This window comes from Triticum urartu, chromosome 5, assembly GCF_003073215.2.
Source record: "Triticum urartu cultivar G1812 chromosome 5, Tu2.1, whole genome shotgun sequence".
Classification (NCBI taxonomy): Eukaryota; Viridiplantae; Streptophyta; class Magnoliopsida; order Poales; family Poaceae; genus Triticum; species Triticum urartu.
Window position 1 is genome coordinate 577,206,697 of NC_053026.1, and position 8,979 is coordinate 577,215,675.

An 8,979-nucleotide genomic window follows, 5' to 3' on the forward strand; every position below is an offset into this window, starting at 1 on the left:
TGTATGTATGTCTTGTCGTGCTTATCTGTGGTGACAATGGGATATCACATGATCCACTTGATGTATGTTTTGGTGATCAACTTGTGGGTTCTGCCCATGAACCTATGCATAGGGGTTGGCACACATTTTCGTCTTGACTCTCCAGTAGAATCTTTGGGGCACTCTTTGAAGTTCTTTGTGTTTGTTTGAATAGATGAATCTGAGATTGTGTGATGCATATCATATAATCATACCCACGGATACTTGAGGTGACATTGGAGTATCTATGTGACATTAGGGTTTTGGTTGATTTGTGTCTTAAGGTGTTATTCTAGTACGAACTCTAGGATAGATTGAACGGAAATAATAGCTTCGTGTTATTTTACTACAGACTCTTGAATAGATCGATCAGAAAGGATAACTTTGAGGTGGTTCTGTACCCTACCATAATCTCGTCGTTTGTTCTCCGCTATTAGTGACTTTGGAGTGACTCTTTGTTCCATGTTGAGGGAAAGTTATATGATCCAATTATGTTATTATTGTTGAGAGAACTTGCACTAGTGAAAGTATGAACCCTAGGCCTTGTTTCAACGCATTGCAATAGTGTTTGTGCTCGCTTTTATCATTAGTTACCTTGCTGTTTTTATATTTTCATATTACAGAAAACTTTACCTACCATCCATATACCATTTGTATCACCATCTCTTCGCCGAACTAGTGCACCTATACAATTTACCATTGTATTGGGTGTGTTGGGGACACAAGAGTCACTTTGTTATTTGGTTGCAGGGTTGCTTGAGAGATACCATCTTCATCCTACGCCTCCTACGGATTGATAAACCTTAGGTCATCCACTTGAGGGAAATTTGCTACTGTCCTACAAACCTCTGCACTTGGAGGCCCAACAACGTCTACAAGAAGAATGTTGTGTAGTAGCCATCACGCCCCAGGGGGGTGGGCGCGCCCCCCACCATCGTGGGCCCCTTGCAGCTCCACCAAACTACTTCTTCCTCCTATATATATATCCATATACCCTGAAAACATTCAGGAGCACCACGAAACCCTATTTCCACCGCCGCAACCTTCTGTACCCGTGAGATCCCATCTTGGGGCCTTTTCCGGCACTCCGCCGGAGGGGGAATCGATCACGGAGGGCTTCTACATCAACACCATAGCCTCTCCGATTATGTGTGAGTAGTTCACCACAGACCTTCGGGTCCATAGTTATTAGCTAGATGGTTTCTTCTCTCTCTTTGTATCTCAATACAAAGTTCACCTCGATTCTCTTGGAGATCTATTCGTGTAGTTCTTTGTGCGGTGTGTTTGTCGAGATCTGATGAATTGTGGGTTTATGATCAAGATTATCTATGAACAATATTTGATTCTTCTTTGAATTGTTTTATGTATTATTTAATATCTTTGCAAGTCCCTTCGAATTATCAGTTTGGTTTGGCCTACTAGATTGATCTTTCTTGCATTGGGAGAAGTGCTTAGCGTTCGGTTCAATCTTGCGGTGTCCTTTCCCAGTGACAGCAGGGGCAGCAAGGCGCGTATTGTATTGTTTCCATCGAGGATAAAAAGATGGGGTTTATATCATATTGCTTGAGTTTATCCCTCTAGATCATGTCATCTTGCCTAATGCGTTACTCTGTTCTTATGAACTTAATACTCTAGATGCATGCTGCATAGCGGTCGATGTGTGGAGTAATAGTAGTAGATGCAGAATTGCTTAAGTCTACTTGTGGCGGACGTGATGCCTATATACATGACCATGCCTAGATATTCTCATAAATATGCAATTTTCTATCAATTGCTCGATAGTAATTTGTTCAGCCATCGTAGAATTTGCTATCTTGAGAGAAACCACTAGTGAAATCTATGGCCCCCGGGTCTATCTTCCATCATATTATTTTCATATCTACTTGCTATTTCTATCGTTGTTTATTTTGCAATCTTTATTTTCCAATCTATACGATAAAATACCAAAAATATTTATCTTATTATCTCTATCAGATCTCACTCTCGTAAGTGACCGTGAAGGGATTGACAACCCCTTTATCGCGTTGGTTGCGAGGTTCTTGTTTGTTTGTGCAGGTACTAGGCGACTTGCGTGTTACCTCCTACTGGATTGATACCTTGGTTCTCAAAAACCGAGGGAAATACTTGAGCTACTTTGCTGGATCACCCTTTCCTCTTCAAGGGAAAACCAACGCATGCTCAAGTGGTAGCAGACACGAGAATTTTTTTGGAAGCAATAAGAGGCAATGGATGTCGTTTCATCCCCAAAGGTGCGACGTTCCCTACCGAAATCATCATGCTTGTTGTGAGAAGCTCTGGTTCGTGAGAAGCATATACCCAAACCTGCCCCAAATGGGACAAAAATTTTACCATGACATATTGATGTCGCTCCATGATAGCATGCCAAGTTTCATGAATTTTAGACGAGTTTTGGATTTACTAGAATTTAAAAACCGGGCATCTCAATGTTTTGCGTGCAATCAAAGGTGCCCCGGTGTTTGAAATTCATTCCCATTTCTTGCATGGGACCTAAGCATGCACCCAAGGACACAAATTTGATTTTTCAACCAATTTATATGCACTGGAGCATGTGCATGTAGTTCAAATTAGAATTATGGACATAAATGCATTGAAAACTCAATTAATGCATAAAAATGTCCAAACAAACCCCGAAAATCACGAAAATTGACACAACACTCCTGTTGTTCTATGTTGACACGAGAATATTTTTGCAAGCAATAAGAGGCAATGGATATTGTTTCGTCCCCAAAGGTGAGAAGTTCCCTAACGAAACCATCATGCTTGTTGTGAGAAGCTCTGGTTCATGAGAAACATATACCCAAACCTGCCCCAAATGGGACAATTTTTTTACCATGGCATGTTGATGCCGCTCCATGATAGCATGCCAAGTTTCATGAATTTCAGACAAGTTTTGGATTTGCTAGAATTTAAAAACCATGCATCTCAATGTTTTGCCGACAATCAATGGTGCCCTGGTGTTTGTAATTGCTACCTCTTGAGCACTGCGTTGGTTTTCCCTTGAAGTGGAAAGGGTGATGTAGTAAAGCAGCGTAAGTATTTCCCTTAGTTTTTGAGAACCAAGGTAGCAATCCAGTAGGAGATCATGCTCAAGTCCCACGTACCTACACAAACAAATAAGAACCTCGCAACCAACGCGATAAAGGGGTTGTCAAGCCCTTCTCGGTCACTTACGAGAGTGAGATCTGATAGATATGATAAGATAATATTTTTGGTATTTTTATGATAAAGAGAAATAAAGATGCAAAGTAAAATAAACGGCAAAGGAAATAACTAAGTATTGGAAGATTAATATGATGGAAGATAGACCCGCGGGCCATAGGTTTCACTAGTGGCTTCTCTCAAGAGCATAAATATTATGGTGGGTAAACGAATTATTGTCGAGCAATTGATAGAATTGATCATAGTTATGAGAATATCTAGGTATGATCATGTATATAGGCATCATGTCCGAGACAAGTAGACCGAAACGATTCTGCATCTACTACTATTACTCCACACATTGACCGCTATCCAGCATTCATCTTGAGTATTAAGTTCAAGAGAACAGAGTAATGATTTTAAGGAAGATGACATGATGTAGAGGGATAAACTCATGCAATATGATATAAACCCCATCTTTTTATCCTCAATGGCAACAATATAATATGTATCAGTTCCCTTTCTGTTACTAGGATCAAACATCACAAGATTGAACCCAAAGCTAAGCACTTCTCCCATTGCAAGAAATATCAATATAGTAGGCCAAACCAAACTGATAATTCGAAGAGACTTGCAAAGATAAACCAATCATACATAAAAGAATTCAGAGGAGAATCAAATATTTTTCATAGATAATCTGGATCATAAACCCACAATTCATCAGATCTCGACAAACACACCGCAAAAGAAGATTACATCAAATAGATCTCCAAGAAAATCGAGGATAACTTTGTATTGAGATCCAAAGAGAGAGAAGAAGCCATCTAGCTAATAACTATGGACCCATAGGTCTGAAGTAAACTACTCACACATCACCGGAGAGGCCATGGAGTTGATGTAGAGGCCCTCCGTGATCAATGCCCCCTTCGGTGGAGCTCCGGAAAAGGCACCGAGATGGGATCTCTCGAGTACAGAGGGTTGCGGCGGTGGAATTAGGTTTTCATGATGCTCCTGGATGTTTGGGGGGTACGTGGATATATATAGGAGGAAGAAGTACGTCGGTGGACCAACGGAGGGCCCACGAGGGTGGAGGGCGCGCCCAGGGGATAGGCGCGCCCCCTGCCTTGTGCCTTCCTCCCTTGTTTCTTGACGGCCACTCCAAGTCTCCTGGATCACGTTTGTGGAAAAAATCATGTTCCCGAAGGTTTCGTTCCATTTGGACTCCGTTTGATATTCCTTTTCTTCAAAACCCTAAAATAGGCACAAAAAACAGCAATTTGGGTTGGGCCTTCGGTTAGTAGGTTAGTCCCAAAAATGATATAAAAGTGTAAAATAAATCCCATTAACATCCAAAATAGATAATATAATAGCATGGAGCAATCAAAAATTATAGATACGTTGGAGACATATCAAGCATCCCCAAGCTTAATTCCTGCTCGTCCTTGAGTAGGTAAATGATAAAAGATGAATTTTTGATGTGGAATGCTTTCTAACATATTTCTCAATGTAATTTTTCTTTATTGTGGCATGAATGTTCAGATCCATAAGATTCAAGATAAAATTTTAATATTGACATAAACATAACAATACTTCAAGCATACTAACTAAGCAATTATGCCTTCTCAAAATAGCATGGCCAAAGAAAGTTATCCCTACAAAATCATATAGTCTGGCTATGCTCTATCTTCACCACACAAAATATTTAAATAATGCACAGCCCCGATGACAAGCCAATCAATTGTTTCATACTTTTGATGTTCTCAAACTTTTTCAATCTTCACGCAATATATGAGCGTGAGCCATGGATATAGCACTATGGTGGAATAGAAAGGTGGTTGTGGAGAAGACAAAAAAGGAGAAGATAGTCTCACATCGACTAGCTGTATCTACGGGCTATGGAGATGCCCATTAATAGATATCATTGTGAGTGAGTAGGGATTTCCATGCAACGGATGCACTAGAGCTATAAGTATATGAAATCTCAACAAAAGAAACCAAGTGGGTGTGCATCCTACTTGCTTGCTCACGAAGACCTAAGGCATTTTGAGGAAGCCCATCATTGGAATATACAAGCCAAGTTCTATAATGAAAAATTCCCACTAGCATATGAAAGTGATATCATAGGAGACTCTCTATATGAAGAACATGGTGCTACTTTGAAGCACAAGTGTGGAAAAAGGATAGTAACATTGTTCCTTCTCTCTTTTTCTCTCATTTTTTATTTGGGCCTTCTTTTTTTTGGCCTCTTTTTTTCGTCCGGAGTCTCATCCCGACTTGTGGGGGAATCATAGTCTCCATCATCCTTTCCTCACTGGGACAATGCTCTAATAATGATGATCATCACACTTTATGTACTTACAACTCAATACTTAGATCAAAATATGACTCTATATGAATGCCTCCGGCGGTGTACCGGGATGTGCAATGATGCATGAGTGACATGTATGAAAGAATTATGAATGGTGGCTTTGCCAGAAATACGATGTCAACTACATGATCATGCAAGCAATATGACAATGATGAAGCGTGTCATAATAACGGAACGGTGGAAAGTTGCATGGCAATATATCTCAGAATGGCTATGGAAATGCCATAATAGGTAGGTATGGTGGCTGTTTTGAGGAAGGTATATGGTGGGTTTATGGTACCGGCGAATGTTGCGCGATACTAGAGAGGCTAGCAATGGTTGAAGGGTGAGTGTGCGTATAATCCATGGACTCAACATTAGTCATAAAGAACTCACATACTTATTGCAAAAATCTATTAGTTATTGAAACAAAGTATTACGCGCATGCTCCTAGGGTGATAGATTGGTAGGAAAAGACCATCGCTCGTCCCCGACCGCCACCCATTAGGAAGAAAATCAATAAATAAATCATTCTCCGACTTCATCACATAACGGTTCACCATACGTGCATGCTACGTGAATCACAAACTTCAACACTAGTATTTCTCAAATTCACAACTACTCAACTAGCATGACTCTAATATCACCATCTCCATATCTCAAAACAATTATCAAGTATCAAACTTCTCATAGTATTCAATGCACTTATATGAAAGTTTTTATTATTTCCATGTTGTTCTAAAGGACTCTCAAAATAATATAAGTGAAGCATGAGAGAACAATAGTTTCTATAAAACAAATCCACCACCGTGCTCTAAAAGATATAACTGAAGCACTAGAACAAAAACTATGTAGCTCAAAAGATATAAGTGAAGCACATAGAGTATTCTAATAAATTTCAAATCATGTGCGTCTCTATCAAAAGGTGTGTACAGCAAGGATGATTGTGGTAAACTAAAACGCAAAGACTCAAATCATACAAGACGCTCCAAGCAAAACACATATCATGTGGTGAATAAAAATATAGCTCCAAGTAAAGTTACCGATAGACGAAGATGAAAGAGGGATGCCTTCCGGGGCATCCCCAAGCTTAGGATTTTTGGTGTCCTTTAATTTTACCTTGGGGTGCCATGGGCATCCCCAAGCTTAGGCTCTTGCCACTCTTTGTTCCATAATCCATCAAATCTTTACCCAAAACTTGAAAACTTCACAACACAAAACTCAAAATAGAAAATCTCGTGAGCTCCGTTAGCGAAAGAAAACAAAACACCACTTCAAGGTACTGCAATGAACTCATTCTTTATTTATATTGGTGTTAAAACTACTGTATTCCAACTTCTATATGGTTTATAAACTCTTTTACTAGCCATAGATTCATCAAAATAAGCAAACAACACAAGAAAAACAGAATCTGTCAAAAACAGAACAGTCTGTAGTAATCTGTAGCTAACGCAAGTTCTGGAATCCCAAAAATTATAAAATAAATTTCTGCACGTGGGGAATTTATCTATTAATCATATTAAAAAATAATTAACTAAGTATCACCTTCCAAATAAAAATGGCAGCGATTCTCGTGAGCGCTAACGTTTCTGTTTTTCACAGCAAGATCAAAAAGACTTTCCCCAAGTCTTCCCAACGGTTCTACTTGGCACAAACACTAATTAAACACAAAAAACACAACCAAAACAGAGTCTAGGTAAATTATTTATTACTAAACAGGAGAAAAAAATCAAGGAATAAAAATAAAATTGGGTTGCCTCCCAACAAGCGCTATTGTTTAACGCCCCTAGCTAGGCATAAAAACGAAGATAGATCTAGGTGTTGCCATCTTTGGTAGGTAATTCTTCAATGAGACACCTACAATTCTTAGGAGTTTCTTCCTTTTATTAATTATCAAACTCCTAGGCACAAAATCAAGGAAATCATTTGTAGAACATGGTTCCTTAATGATAGCAAAAAAGATTAGGATGAACACTTTTTTATTTTAAATCCGCAGTTTCCTCACTAGAGGATTCACCCTTATTTTTAGGAACATAAACAAGCTTGGCAATCTAAGTAGGAGGATTTGGAGCATTTTTAACGAAAGAAAAAGCGGATCCCAAGTTGGTGATAATTCCCTCAAGTTTATCGATTCTAGTAGAATCTTGATCTATTCTTTCATTAACTATGGGTTCTTTTTCCTTGAAAATTTTCAAAGTAACTCCCACCTTAGATCCATATTGGGTAATTTGGTTGTGGATATTTTTATCTAAATTCTCAATCAACTCTACAGTAGCAACTTTATTCTCAATACTTTCAAGCCTTTGCATCGCATGTTCCAAAGTTAACATAGTTCCATTAACCAAAAGAGGTGGTGGGCCAAACAAATCTATCATAGCATTATAAGAATCAAAAGTATGGCTACCCAAGAAATTTCCTCGGATAATGGTATCAAGAATATATCTATTCCAAGGAGTGATGCCTACATAAAAATTGCGAAGAAGAACGGAAGTAGATTGCTTCCTAGTAGATCTATTTTGAGCATTGCAAATTCGGTACCAAGCATCTTTTAGATTTTCTCCCTCCCTTTGTTTAAAATTAAGAACTTCATTCTCGGGAGACAAAGGAGTAGATAAAGGACTAGCCACAACGACAAAGCAAACAGAAAAAAGGCGAATAGGGAAAGAGAAGGGGGACAGAAAGAGAGGGAGAGAGGAAAAGAGGGCGAATAAAATGGCAAGGGTGAAGTGGGGGAGAGGAAAACAAGAGGCAAATGGCAAATAATGTAATGCGAGGGATAAGAGTTTGTGATGGGTACTTGATATACTTTGACTTGGTAATGGCGCCAGAAATGACTCATTGTGGGAGTCAAATCTTGACTTGACTTGGCGCGAATCTCCCCGGCAATGGCGCGATAAATCCTTCTTGCTACCTCTTGAGCACTACGTTGGTTTTCCCTTGAAGAGGAAAGGGTGATGCAGTAAAGCAGCGTAAGTATCTCCCTTAGTTTTTGAGAACCAAGGTATCAATCTAGTAGGAGATCACGCTCAAGTCCCAGGCACCTACACAAACAAATAAGAACCTCGCAACCAATGCGCTAAAGGGGTTGTCAAGCCCTTCTCGGTCACTTACGAGAGTGAGATCTGATAGATATGATAAGATAATATTTTTGGTATTTTTATGATAAAGAGAAATAAGGATGCAAAGTAAAATAAACGGCAAAGCAAATAACTAAGTATTGGAAGATTAATATGATGGAAGATAGACCCGGGGGGCCATAGGTTTCACTAGTGGCTTCTCTCAAGAGCATAAGTATTACGGTGGTTAAACGAATTACTGTCGAGAAATTGGTAGAACTGAGCATAGTTATGAGAATATCTAGGTATGATCATGTATATAGGCATCACGTCCGAGACAAGTAGACCGAAACGATTCTGCATCTACTACTATTACTCCACACATCGACCGCTATCCAG